Below are 14,915 nucleotides of genomic sequence, written 5' to 3'. Positions count from 1 at the left end.
TGGATTGTGGATGCCATTTCACTCGCTTATTCGAGTCGAGGTCAGCCGTGTCCCCCGGGAGTTCGTGCACACTCCACTCGGAGCGTTGCATCCTCTTGGGCGCGTGCACGCGGCGCCTCTCTAACAGACATCTGTAGAGCTGTGGGCTGGGCGACATCCAACACATTTGCAAGGTTTTACAATCTGCGAGTGGAGCCGGTTTCCTCAAGGGTATTAGGTAACCCTTTGGTGATTGAGGAGACAACTCGGTAGGGTGTTGAAACACGCTTGCTGCGCCATTCTCCCTAACACGGAGGTACGTGCGCCTTTTTTATCTGTCAGTAAAGTTCCCCGTCAGGTGAGCCCTGCAGATTCCTCCGTGGCCCCCAGCACTGACTCAGCGGAGGAGTCACTTGCTGGCCCACTACGTTGTAGGTCTGCCCGCTGGTCAGCCCGTGTTTTGGGTATAGGTGCTTGCTATGCGTGATCCCCACTAGGCGATCCCATATGCTTATTCCGCCACGGTTAAGTCCCCCCCCTGGGCGGACCCGTGTCTTCCCTCTCCGCTAACCACTCTTTTGCTATGCGTACTCCCCCTTTTTAGGGCTAGTCCATATGTAAATTCTGCCATGTATCCCCCCCTTGGGTAACGGATGGCCTCCTCAGCGTCCTCCCTATCGGGATTGCACGCTTCCCAACGTACTGTCGTATTTCCTAGAATTATCTAGATGCTCACGACTTCCCAAAAAATATATCTAAATCCGTAAAACTTCTGTTGAAGTAGGATAAATTAGGGCCAGGGACACGTTGGAGGACCGCGCCCCCCATGATGTGGGTGCGTCACGCTTGCTTGACTATCTCCTCATCGGGGGTGTTGGTAAGGTGCAGTCATTATGGCGCTTTCAATGGGCTCCCAATGCGTGGATTTTACAAATCAAATCCACTTATAGTGCTGAAGTTCCCCCCGAAGGGGAACGTTCGAGGTTACTAAAGTAACCCTTCGTTCCCCGAGGAGGGGAACGGAAGCACTATACTCCGTCGCCATAATGACTGTCCCTTAGCTGTTTGAAAGTCTCTTCAGCTTAAAAGGATGGCGTCTGCTGGCTTCAGGTGTGCTTATATGCTGAGAAAATTGCAGATGTCGCACACCTGCGCAAGCTTACGCTGCCAATTAATTTCATTCATTGGCCCGTTCAATACTCTCCAGACAAGCGGCTTCTGATCCGAATCCTCCCAATGCGTGGATTTTACAAATCAAATCCACTTATAGTGCTTCCGTTCCCCTCCTCGGGGAACGAAGGGTTACTTTAGTAACCTCGAACGTTCTGTTTGTTGAAAATAAGAAATACCATTTGCATATGCATGGGTTTATATTCAGCTGTTCCATCTTTTCCATTAACAAATGTGGTTGGATCGTATTGAAAGCGGAACTAAAATCCATAAAAAGTAGTCGAACATAAGCTTTAGGATTGTCTAAGTGCTTAAGAATCAAGTGCAAAATACTATTAACTGCATCTTCAGTACCTCTACCTTGCCTGTAGGCAAACTGTAAAGGATCTAAACTACTAGCAACTTCTGATTTTAACATGGACACAACACATTTCTCAAAAAATGTCATGATAACAGATGTTAATGCCACCGGTCTAAAATCATTGTACTCAGAGGGCCTCGCCAACTTAGGAACAGGAACAAGTATTGATTTTTTCCACAAACTAGGAACAATACCCGAGTCTAAGGATTTTTTAAATATGGGAACCCAAACTGGAGTCAGTTCATCAGCACAGCATTTAATAGTATATGGCAAAATACCATTCGGACCTGCAGATTTATTTGAGCCAATATGTTTAAAATAAAAATTTATTTATGCTTAGGATCAATCAGTGGCCTATCATAAGTAACACCTGTTTTCTGGGGTGTATTCACAATTCTGAAATCTTAAGAAAAAGTCATTCAACTCATTCACCTTCTGTGAGTCATCAAAAATAGAAATGGGGGGGGGGGGGGGGTAAAAGACTGCATATTGGACATAGACTTCATAGAGTCCCACAGTTGTTTAGAATTAGATATGTGTAGCCTATTCTCCAGGCATTGTTTATGTTTTATCCTAGCGTCTCTTAATAATTTAACTCCTTCTGAGTAACTCTTAATCCTTGATGATCATGATTATGAAAGGCCAACTTCTTCCTCTTAATACAGTCTTTAATGTCCTTTGTAATATATGGTTTATTGTTGGCATAGATGACTATTTCCTTTTTTAGTATCACATTCTCAGTACAGAAATAATATAATCTGTTATTACCGTGGCAATTTCATCAATATCCTCGCTATAAAAAATATCCCAGTCAGTACAGCAAAAACAGCCTTTTAAGGCTTCAACGCTGTCCTCTGACCAAACGTTCACGTTCTTCACCACGGGTTCATGTCTCTTTAAAAGAGTCTTATACGTAGGAATTAAAAACACAGTATTGTGATCAGAGTTTGAAAGGGTGTGGTGGTTTTCTTGGTTTTTCTCTTACTAAATCAAACTCAGTCTGGAGGTTATGAATATCAGAAGAATATACTTTATTGTCGACAACAAAGGAGAACTTTCAGGAGACCCCCAGTAGCATCTCTGTCTGAAAAATTCTGCCTTCCTAATGTGCTGGCCTCTTTAAATACACTTTGACAACAACTATTTTCCTTTGTTCTCCATATATTACACAAGATCCCTCCTAGTTTAACCCCTAACCCCAAATTCCACCTCTGACATCTGTTTCCTGAGACACCTCAGGCTCTTTTACCACTCTCTTTTCATCCCTTCTTTTATGACCCCTAGTTGTTTCCTCAAGCCATTTCCCCTTTCCAATTGTTTTAATGGTATGCAAGTCTACAAGCAGATTATACACATATAACCTGAATATATAGATTAACTTCACACTCCAAAGAGCACAAAATCCACCTCAAGGGGAGGTCTTACCCTGGACGTGTATGCCTCTTTGATGTTCCCATAGCATTTGTCTAAAACATTTTTGTCTCTTGTATTGTCTTTAACATATTGATGAATATTCAATCATAATCTAAAGAACAGTCTCCAATTTACAATGTATAAAATCACCAAGCTCTAGCTTTGATGCGCAGTATATCTATCTTCTGATGCAATGATCTGAGGTTACTTAGAATGATTGTAGGTAACGGGGGGTCTGCTTCCATGTCGGCGAAAACGCAGACGGACACTGCCTCTGTGACCTCTTTACCGACGACATGTACTCGCAGTCACTCTGGTTCTCAAACAGTTGGGAAGGTTTGGTGGTGCATCATAGTCGGCTGACCGAAGCTGAAGCAAGTCCTCTCTTGTGTATACCATGATCAGGTCGCTATTCGCTGTTGTGTGCGTGTAGCCGGCAGAAAACACGTGCCCGATTATTAGCAGGCCAATAAAGAGTTTCACGAAAGTTGTCATACTGTTATTGCACCCAAAACTACTAAAGTACCAGTGTACCGCCAAAAAGTTTTGATTAAAATATACCAGTAAGTTTAAAAAGTAATTTCACAAAAACGTTAGCAGCAACAAGTGCCCCTGTCGCCAGCAGTGCAACATCACCGGAATTTACTAGATTTTAAACAATTTGTCAATTCACTGGCACTTATTTTGTTCCTTTATTTTTATAAGGCATTTGACACAACTGAGCACCAGTTTCTGTTACAGAGCTTACAGATGTTTGGTTTTGGAAATAAGTTTATTCAGACTGTTAAAATGTTCTGGTTGCCCAATTTCTCCATTTTTGTTCTCGACTGTCATGGAATTATTAGCAACTATTATAATTAAAAAATCCAAATTTAAATGGCATAACTATTTGATAAATAAAAATATCACAATTGGCGGATGATACAACTCTATTTTTGAAAGATATGTGTCAAATTAAAACAGCAATTGAACTTCATTTAAATCTTAAAAAATGTGGGATTCTTCCGGTGCATGATTCTGGTGAGCAAGTGTTGTTTAACATTGCAGTTAAAGATTGTGTTAAATATTTAGGGATTTTTATATCCAAAAACTTATTAGTGAGGCAGTAACTTAATTTTAAGAACAAAATTAGGTAGAATTTTATTAACAAAAGTAGAAGGCTTGTCCAGATTTATTTTCCCAGAACTATCTTTATTTATTCCTGTTTCGGTTGATAAAAAAAATAATAAATTATTAGTAATTTTTTTTGTTGGAAAAACAAACATCACCAGCTTAAAAATTCAGTATTGGCTGAGAAGAAATGCAATAGAGGTTTTGAGGTATTAGATTATATAGTTATGAACAATACATTCAAAATTAATTGGATGAAAAAATGTGCAGTTGACCCGGATTCATTATGTTTTTTTATACCACACAGTATCTTTAAGAAGGTGATGATCTCAATTTTCTTTTGACTTGCAATTTTTCACTATCAAAATTACCAGTAAATATATCTAAATTTCATGAGCAAGCACTTTTGGCTTGGAGACTTTGCTTTGTGCATAATTTTTCTCCTCACAGAATGAAAATTTGGAATAATGAATTGATTACTGTTAAAGGAAAGAGTTTATATTTGGAGAAATGGTTGGAACATGGGTTAGTTTATGTAAGGCAAGGCAAGGCAAGTTTATTTATAGCACATTTCATACACATAGGCAATTCAAAGTGCTTTACATAAACAAGAATAAAAGAAACAAGTATAAGAAAATAAAAACAAATAATAAAAATGATTAAAAAAACAACATAAAAACAGGTAAAATGTGATATAAAAGAATGAAAAAGAGAAAAACCTAATAGTGCGATCTGTCGGACGTAGCACAATGCTCATTCAGTAAAGGCACATATGAACAGATATGTTTTCAGTCTTGATTTGAATGTGCCTACTGTTGGAGCACATCTGACCATTTCTGGAAGCTGATTTCAGCAGCGAGGGGCAAAGTAGCTAAAGGCAGATTCCCCCTGCTTTGACTGAACTCTTGGAATTTCTTGTTTATATGATCCTAAAGATCCCATTTAGTAATTTATAGACAAGTAATAATACTTTAAAGTCTATTCTGAATGTAACTGGGAGCCAGTGTAAAGACCTGAGGACAGGTGTGATGTGCTCTGATTTTCTGGTTCTGGTCAAAATCCTGGCCGCAGCGTTCTGGATGAGCTGTAACTGTCTGCACTGTAAACCCGGATTTTGTGCTAATAAAACATTTTAAGTGATCTTTACTAATTCTTTATTGTTCTTTAAGAAATTGTGTCATTACTAAATCAAATGAGCTATTTGCACTAATTAGAAGAAAAAAATTGTGTACTAGACATGATAAGAAAAATAAATTCGTTTTTGTTTGAGGTGGAGGGGCCTTGATTGATTTAGGTGCTGACGTGACCAATACACTCAGTAAGTGCATTTTGAAGGCTGCGTTACCGCGGATTTTTTGAAAGCGACATGAAACGGTAAGTGTGCAAAAAAGCTTGTAATTAGTTCATATTCTGACAAAACTGATCATCGAAAATCCGGACCAGTGCTGAATTAAAAAAGTTAAAGATTATTGTGTCGGTTAGCTCTATTTTCCTTGTCAGTTCACAGAGTATTTTATCATATAGGCATATACATTTGCCTTTCTGTCTTATTTAGTCGCCATTTATAACGTTATCTAGTGTTTCTTCGTATGTTCGCTGTTAAAAGAATATTTTATGTAAAATATGTGTTATTTCACGATGTGTCGAGTCATATTAGCAAAATATAAAGACTAATCTGTTGGGTTGCGCTATTTTCCTCGTCAGTTTACAGTGCATATTATAATATAGGCTTACATTTGCCTTTCTGTCTAACGTTAGTCGCCGTTTATAACGTTATCTAGTGTTTCTCCATATGTTCGCTGTTTAAAGCATATTTTCTGTAAAACGTGTGTATTACATGATGTGTTGCGTCATATTAGCAAAATATAAAGATTAATCTGTCGATTCACGCTTTTTTCCCTGTCAGTTCAGTGCAATCATCTATATATAACGTTAGGCTTACATTTGCCTGTTTCTCTGTATGTTCGCTGTTTAAAGCATATTTCCTGTAAACTATGATGTGTCGAGTCATATTAGCAAAATAAAAAGACTAATCAGTCGGTTAGCTCTACTTTCCCCGCAGTTAACAGAGTATTTTACCATATAGGCTTACATTTGCCTAATTGTCTTATTTAGTCGCCGTTTATAACGTTATCTGGTGTTTCTCTGTATGTTCGTTGTTTAAAACATATTCCCTGTAAAACGTATGTTATTACACAATATATTGGGTCATATTAGCAAAATATAAAGATTAATCTGTCGATTCGCGCTTTTTTTTCCCCCTGTCAGTTCACTGTGCATATTGTCATATAACGTTAGGCTTACGTTTGCCTGTAGTATGTTCGCTGTTTAAAACATAATGTTATTCTCTGTAAAACGTATGATATTGTTACATGATGAGTCGGGTCATAATAGCAAAATATTAAGATAAATTTGTCGGTTAGCTTTAATTTCCCTGTCAGTTGACTAAGTATTTTATCATATAGGCTTACATTTGCCTTTCTGTCTAACTTTAGTCGCCGTTTATAACGTTCTCTAGTGTTTTTCTGTATGTTCGCCGTTTCACGAGTTCACACTTGCATTCGTTTAAGTATAAAGCATATTTGGCGTGCTGTCCGGGGGAAGGGCTCTGAGCTCGAGGAGACACCCCAACTCAAGTTATTCCCCTTATAAGGAAACAAAGAGGAGTTGGGATTCGAGCGAAGTATCTAGCCCGGCCCCAGAGCGCTCCCCAAAAAACGCTATTTGTTACAGGACAGCAGCCAGACAATGTGCAAGCCCCCCAAAATTTGCTGATCTTAAAAATTTGGAGGGGTGCTGTTGAGTTATAAGGTATGTGTTTCGGGAGGAAGCAGTTGCTTCCAGTTGCAGTTGTCTTCCGTGGGAGTGGTCAATGCATTAGCAATGTTGTGTGTTAAAGTATGCATCCCCGTAATAGCTGTCACTGTGCTGACAGTGGTGTATAATGAGGTATGAGTCTCTCATAGGCGTGGTCACTGCGCTTGCAGTGGTGCATAAGGTGTACGTCTCCCGTAGGAGCAGTCACTGCGCTTGCAGTGGTGAATAATTATAAGGTGTACGTCTCCTGTAGGAGCGGTCACTGCACTTGCAGTGGTGCATAATTATAAGGTGTACGTCTCCGTAGGAGCAGTCACTGCACTTGCATTGGTGCATCGTTATGAGGTGTACGTCTCCCGTAGGAGCGGTCACTGCGCTTGCAGTGGTGCATAATTATAAGGTGTACGTCTCCCGTAGGAGCAGTCACTGCACTTGCAGTGGTGCATAGTTATGAGGTGTACGTCTCCCGTAGGAGCGGTCACTGCGCTTGCAGTGGTGCATAATTATAAGGTGTACGTCTCCCGTAGGAGCAGTCACTGCACTTGCAGTGGTGCATAGTTATGAGGTGTACGTCTCCCGTAGGAGCGGTCACTGCGCTTGCAGTGGTGCATAATTATAAGGTGTACGTCTCCCGTAGGAGCGGTCACTGTACTAACAGTGGTGCATAATAGTAAGGTGTGTGTCTCCTGTATGAGGTATGAGTGGTCACTGCCCTAGAGGCAGTGTGTAATAAGGTGTATGTCTCCCGTAGGAGCAGTCACTGCGCTTGCAGTGGTGCATAATTATAAGATGTGCGTCTCCCGTAGGAGCAGTCACTGCATTTGCAGTGGTGCATAATTATGAGGTGTACGTCTCCCGTAGGAGCGGTCACTGTACTAACAGTGGTGCATGATAATAAGGTGTGTGTCTCCTGTATAGGGTATGAGTGGTCACTGCCCTAGAGGCAGTGTGTAATAAGGTGTACGTCTCCTGTAGGAGCAGTCACTGCGCTTGCGGTGGTGCATAATTATAAGGTGTACGTCTCCCGTAGGAGCAGTCACTGCACTTGCAGTGGTGCATAGTTATGAGGTGTACGTCTCCCGTAGGAGCGGTCACTGCGCTTGCAGTGGTGCATAATTATAAGGTGTACGTCTCCCGTAGGAGCGGTCACTGCGCTTGCAGTGGTGCATAATTATACGATGTGCGTCTCTCGTAGGAGCAGTCACTGCACTTGCAGTGGTGCATAATTATGAGGTGTACGTCTCCCGTAGGAGCGGTCACTGTACTAACAGTGGTGCATGATAATAAGGTGTGTGTCTCCTGTATGGGGTATGAGTGGTCACTGCCCTAGCGGCAGTGTGTAATAAGGTGTACGTCTCCCATAGGAGCAGTCACTGCGCTTGCAGTGGTGCATAATTATAAGGTGTGCGTCTCCCGTAGGAGTAGTCACTGCACTTGCACGTCTCCCATAGGAGCGGTCACTGCACTTGCGGTGATGCATAATTATAAGGTGTACGTCTCCCATAGGAGCGGTCACTGCATTAGCGGTGGTGCATAATAAGATATGCGTCTCCCGTAGGAGTGGTCACTGCACTAGCAGTAGTGTGTAATCAAGTGTGTGTCTCCCGTAGGAGCGATCACTGCACTTGCAGTGGTGCATAATAAAGTGTACGTCTCCAGTGGGAGCGGTCACTACACTTGTAGTGGTGCATAATAATAAGGTGGGCTTCCCCCGTGGGAGCGGTCGCTGGACTAGCAGTGATGCTTGATGAGGTGTACGTCTCTAGTGGGAGCTGTCACTGCACTTGCGGTGGCACATAATAGTAAGGTGTGCTTCTCCCATAGGAGCAATCACTGTGCTTGCAGTTTTTTCATAATAATAGGGTGTGTGTCTCCCGTATGAGAAATTACTGCCCTAGCAGCAGTGTGTAATCAGGTGTGCGTCTCTTGTAGGAGCGGTCACTGCACTTGCAGTGGTGCGTAATATTAATGTGTGCGTTCCCCTTAGGAGCGGTCACTGCGCTAGCAGTGGTGCATGATAAAAAGGTGTGTGTCTCCTGTATGAGAGGTCACTGCACTAGCAGTAGTATGTAATAAGGTGTGCGTCCCCAATGAGAGCGGTCGCTGTGCAGCAGCAACCTTATAATAGAACTCCTTGAACGGATTAATGACCAGGGTTAGGAAAGGTTTAGGGATTGAAATGGTAAAAAGGGGGCAACGATAGCACATTTCCACTGACTTCTCGGTTTAATTTCTGTGGAAAACTTAATTGATAGGATTAAAGGAACTTAAGGTAGTGCGAGGAGCATTGAGCAGTACCCGAAGTTTTGAATGGCGTTCCATGGTTTATACTGAGTGCAATTGCGACTTGAATCGCTGTGAAAATAGATGGGGTAAGCTAGTCATTGGATTCTGGATGATTTCTGAGCTGAAGTTGCTTATCAGCTTGGTGTTATTATTACTTCATAATTACTTATCAAATTTATTTAATTAAGCAATTTATTTTATAGACGCGTGTTGTCTATGTAAATGTTAATAACGTACTTAAGTTTATACATGTTAAGTACCTAGACGATGAATCTAAGGAATATAGTCTATACGTGGCCCAGGATCACAGGTGAGAGAAAAAGAGAAGAGGGGCTGCCGGCGTTAGTGACGTCAGCGGAGGCAGCCTCACGCTGGCACTTACGTCGGGGTCTGACAGAAAGTTGGGGATTAGAGCCGTTTGCGGAGGCGTGCTCACGCTACTGATGACCCTAGAATCACAGGTGGGAGGGAAAGAGAAGAGGGACTACCGGCGTAAGTGACGTCAGCGGAGGCAGCCTCACGCTGGCACTTACGTCGGGGCCCGACAGAAAGTTGGGGATTAGAGCCGTTTGCGGAGGCGTGCTCACGCTACTGATGACCCTAGAATCACAGGTGGGAGGAAAAGAGAAGAGGGGCTGCCGGCGTAAGTGACGTCAGCAGAGGCAGCCTCACGCTGGCACTTACGTCGGGGTCTGACAGAAAATTAGGGACTAGAGCCATTCGCGGAGGGGTGCTCACGCTACTGATGACCCTAGAATCACAGGTGGGAGGGAAAGAGAAGAGGGACTGCCGGCGTAAGCGACGTCATCGGAGGCAGCCTCACGCTGGCACTTACGTCGGGGCCCGACAGAAAGTTGGGGATTAGAGCCATTAGCGGAGGCGTGCTCACGCAACTGATGACCCTAGAATCACAGGTGGGAGGAAAAGAGAAGAGGGGCTGCCGGCGTAAGTGACGTCAGCGGAGGCGGCCTCGCGCTGGCACTTACGTCGGGGTCTGACAGAAAGTTGGGGATTAGAGCCGTTTGCGGAGGCGTGCTCACGCTACTGATGACCCTAGAATCACAGGTGGGAGGGAAAGAGAAGAGGGACTACCGGCGTAAGTGACGTCAGCGGAGGCAGCCTCACGCTGGCACTTACGTCGGGGCCCGACAGAAAGTTGGGGATTAGAGCCGTTTGCGGAGGCGTGCTCACGCTACTGATGACCCTAGAATCACAGGTGGGAGGAAAAGAGAAGAGGGGCTGCCGGCGTAAGTGACGTCAGCAGAGGCAGCCTCACGCTGGCACTTACGTCGGGGTCTGACAGAAAATTAGGGACTAGAGCCATTCGCGGAGGGGTGCTCACGCTACTGATGACCCTAGAATCACAGGTGGGAGGGAAAGAGAAGAGGGACTGCCGGCGTAAGCGACGTCATCGGAGGCAGCCTCACGCTGGCACTTACGTCGGGGCCCGACAGAAAGTTGGGGATTAGAGCCATTTGCGGAGGCGTGCTCACGCAACTGATGACCCTAGAATCACAGGTGGGAGGAAAAGAGAAGAGGGGCTGCCGGCGTAAGTGACGTCAGCGGAGGCGGCCTTGCGCTGGCACTTACGTCGGGGCCTGACAGAAAGTTGGGGACTAGGGCCGTTTGCGGAGGCATGCTCGCGCTACTGATGACCCTAGGATCACGGGTGGAAGGAAAAGAGAAGAGAGGAGAGCTACCAGCGCTAGTGACATCAGCGGAGGCGACCTCACGCTGGAACTTACGTCGGGGCCTGACAGAAAGTTGGGGACTAGGGCCGTTTGCGGAGGCATGCTCGCGCTACTGATGACCCTAGGATCACGGGTGGAAGGAAAAGAGAAGAGAGAAGGGGCTGCCGGCGTTGGTGACATCAGCGGAGGCAGCCTCACGCTGGAACTTGCATCAGGGCCTGAACAAACCTGGTTAATCTGCAAGCGGCATGAAGGAAGACTCCGCTTGTTAAGTGGTGACCTGTTGGTGACGTAAGTAATACTGTTTCCGGGTCCAAGCCGCCACTCATTTGAGTTGAGAAATTTATTCGTTTATGATCACTTTAAATTCTTATCACACAATAAAGTTAATTTTATACAATAAAGTTAATTTTATACAAAATCAGTGTACACAAGCATTGCTTGCTGCATAACAATTACCAAAACACAATAAGCAATTTATAAAAATTAATCACTTTCTGCCCGTCAGATATAAGGTGTGGACGTATGTATAGGGTATATGCTGAGCTACTGCTGTTCCCATGCTGATACACTTCCAGTGACCTGTTATTGTGAACTTTTTCCGTTTGTACGGTTCCTTATACAGCATCGATGTTGTAATGCCATTAAAATACATTCAGTTAAATAAACTTTAGCATTTATTTGGTTGCTCAAGCGTAAAATGAGACAGAAGCTGTTTACTCGCACGCGGTCGTCAGAATCGGCAGGCTAACGCATAAGCTCTATTAAACATACTGGGGAAAAATAAATGCTCATATTATAAAGATATGGCGATATCACTCAGCTAGTGGAGAGCGCTCATTTTTAAAGAAAATAGACCTTAAACGCACTGGCTTTGCATTGGCATTCAATTCGCCGGAAGTGCTTAGCCCAGGTTACTGGCAAATTAAGAGTCCTATTAGCATGCTTCGGCATATACCCCATTGTGATAGTGATTTCGAAAGTAATAAATTGCTTTGTAAACATTATAATTAACATTTCATGAGTCTCCCCATGCAGTAAGTTGAGAAATTATTTGTTTATGATCAATTTTAAACATATTACACGGTAAGTTAGTTTTATACAGAGTCATGTTGTACACAACCATTTTTGGGCTTGCTGCATAACAAATACCAAACATTTTTAACAATTTATAAAATTAACCACTTGTATGAGGCATAGACATATATATTGTGATCATGATTTTCAAAAGTAATAAATCGCTTTGTAAACGTTATAATTACCATTTCATGGGTTTCCCCATGCAGTTGAATAGAGCGCTTGGACCCGGAAGCCGCTTCGCGTGACGTCACACTCACGAGCGGACTGGCTTGTTATTCCTAAATTTGGCGCGCCGAGAGCAGGGATTGCGGGCGCTACTAAGTGGAAATGTTCCGTGCATGGGGGGTAGATGAGACCGTAGCGGAGACGTGCTCACGCTGTCATGGCGAATTGGCCGATGGTGGCGCTTCGCCTGTAGAACGGTGGCCTGACTCGCTTGATCTGGGCCGGTGGTTTCCAACTGGGGAGCGGCTCAGGTTTGTTGCCGGCGTCTGAAAGAGCGGCGGCATGGCGGGCCTAAGTTAAGACTGCTGACTCTGTTGATATGCTTGAGTGCTGATGCGCTGGACGTCAGCTTGGAGTTTGCAAGAGGAGCCGTGTCATCCTCATGGAAATTTGCTGTTTGGACGAGGCTACAGCGATTGGATGTGCCAATGCTAAAGTCGTGAGATGCTGCAGGTAAGACAGCTTTGGTATATATAGGCGTTGCTCAGAAACTGATTTGATGATGGGATAATTGTCAATGACGTATTCGATACTGAAACTTCTGCGCATGCTCCTCCCTAAATTTGTTTACAAACATCACTTAAAACATATTCCCTGTAAAATATGTGTTATTACACGATGTGTCGAGTCATATTAGCAAAATATTAAGACTAATCTGTCGGTTAGCGCTATTTTCTCGGTCAGTTCATTGTGTATGTTATCATATAGGCTTGCATTTGTCTTTTCTGTCAAATTTAAGGTCGTTTTTTAAAGCATGTTCCCTGTTAAACGTTTTATTACATGTGTCTGTTCATATTAGCATGTGTCCTCTGCATGCTCACGTGGTTGCGGGTAATGCTATTGTGGCGCGAAGGGGGGGATAAGGCTTTTTGTTGGTAGCCAGACCAATACAATAACTGACACACTGCGGCCGAATTAACACAACCTATTGCAATTAGAGCTCCACTACGCCACCCAGTACATTACCTGGGACACAAAACACAGGTTCGTATCTCTGACAATAAGGGAATGAGACGTGGATGTAGAAAAATAGAGTTCCTTTTATTACAATGCACTTCTCATTGGACTACAAATATTAAAATGACAGGCACATGTGCTTTAAAAAGGCACTAGAAGGCGGTTACAAAATACAAAAAAAAAAACAAATCCTCATCCAACCGCAGGAGCTGGGGCTTACTAAAGTTGGGCAGGCTAGGCACTGGGCCCGAGAATGACCCACAAATTCACACGTGCACACTCTTAGATTCCAAAAACACCACACAGTGAACTTCAATGCACACAAGTGAGCAAAAGACTAATTCATCAAAAGAGCCACGCCACACAGCAGCCTGACTGCCCGTACTAGACACCCCCAGCTCCTAGGGAGAGAAGAAAACCAAAATTAGGAAGGAAATAAAACATTTAAGGAAACACAATATTAAATGGGCTCACAGGGGTATCAAAAACAGACTACTTGAGCAGCTACCAGCCGCCCAGGGGCACGGAGGTGAAAGGCCCCCGCTAAAAAGAATCCCAAATAGTATGTAGTAAAAGTTAGAGCACAAGGTCACAATATTGGAACAGGACAACGCACCAGAATGCAGGTATAAAAGCAAAGCCAAGCAGTCAGTTAGACAACACTTGTTTTAGGTGTTCCCATTTTTGTAAATGTAGAAAAAAACAAACATTAAAACATATGCAAAACAACAAAAAAACACTGATACAAAAGCACCTAAAATAAATAAACGACAAAAAAAAGCAAAAAAAAAAAAAAACAATTAACAGAAACAAAAGAAACAAAACAGAATCAAAACTGAATTAACAGAAACAAAACAGCAGCATCCAGCAGGTGTCAAGGGCAGGTGAAGACGCTCAATCCACAGTGCAATCGCTACACGAGATGCCAGTCATCCCTCCGGCAAAGCCAGGCGTCCGTACTAATAACTAACTAGAAAATATAACAGAAATCAGTTTCTACTCCTAGTAGTTTGATATGCACAGAATGTACGAGCGGTAGCGCCCTACTTACCGATTGGGAAGACAGCAGTCACGGGAACGTGCATAAGTGTCAACAGAATCACGAGGGAGAGTTCAGCTCTAGGAAACACGACTTCTCAAAGCTCACAACGCCCCACCGTAGCCACTCTATGGTGCAACAGCAACCGAACAGACACCAGCCTTCCAGAGCAAGAAAAACTGAATCAAACCCAACACAATTTAAAACGAAAGCAAAAATAAGGCTTAAACAGCCACTACATACCAAACGCACGGCAGTGACACACCCACCACAGGGAGTCAGCTGGACGATGACGCAACTTCCACTATTCTCCGACAGGCTTTTATACACCTCTTAACAACCCGCAGTTAGTAATGGGCGTACACCAAGGCTTCATGCAAAACATCTGCTACAATCTACCCCCCACTTTTGAATCACCGACCCGGTGATTACACCAGAAAAAGAGGAAACATGCCGAAGTCACTTCCAGGGCCTAAAGATAGCAGTAATGCAGTTGGACACTGAATTAGACGGCAGGGAAGCTCCTGCCGGGCGAGGAAGGCGGTGAAGATTGGAATGGCAACCAGTAGTGGTTCTACCAGTCCGGCGTGGCATCACCTCGGACACTTTTCCCGGCTCTATTGAAGAACCCAGTCCAGTTTCAAGGCACAGCTCACTACCTTCGGCCCCCACTGCAACCAAATGTGAGGACTCCCCAGAAAGGTTAGGAGTACCTCGTGTCAAGGTAGCCGAGGATCCCTGGTCAACACTTAATCTCTCTGCACCTTGTGCCTGCACCACCCTAACC

At 43.7% G+C, this 14,915-nt stretch overlaps 1 long non-coding RNA gene across 4 annotated transcripts in view; it reads left to right on the top strand.

Moving 5' to 3' along the window:
• Positions 1 to 12,181: 12,181 nt before the first annotated feature.
• The window catches only part of LOC137489108 (uncharacterized), a 54,877-nt gene continuing 52,143 nt past the window's right edge, over positions 12,182 to 14,915 (top strand). For all 4 annotated transcript variants that reach the window (XR_012398425.1, XR_012398427.1, XR_011010407.2 and 1 more), the window contains exon 1: positions 12,182 to 12,585. This is a non-coding gene — a long non-coding RNA (uncharacterized lncRNA). The remainder of the gene's footprint in view (positions 12,586 to 14,915) is intronic.

This window comes from Danio rerio, chromosome 23, assembly GCF_049306965.1.
Source record: "Danio rerio strain Tuebingen ecotype United States chromosome 23, GRCz12tu, whole genome shotgun sequence".
Lineage (NCBI taxonomy): Eukaryota > Metazoa > Chordata > Actinopteri > Cypriniformes > Danionidae > Danio > Danio rerio.
The sequence above is the reverse complement of the archived record's forward strand: the minus strand, read 5'-3'. Positions and strand labels throughout refer to the sequence as shown.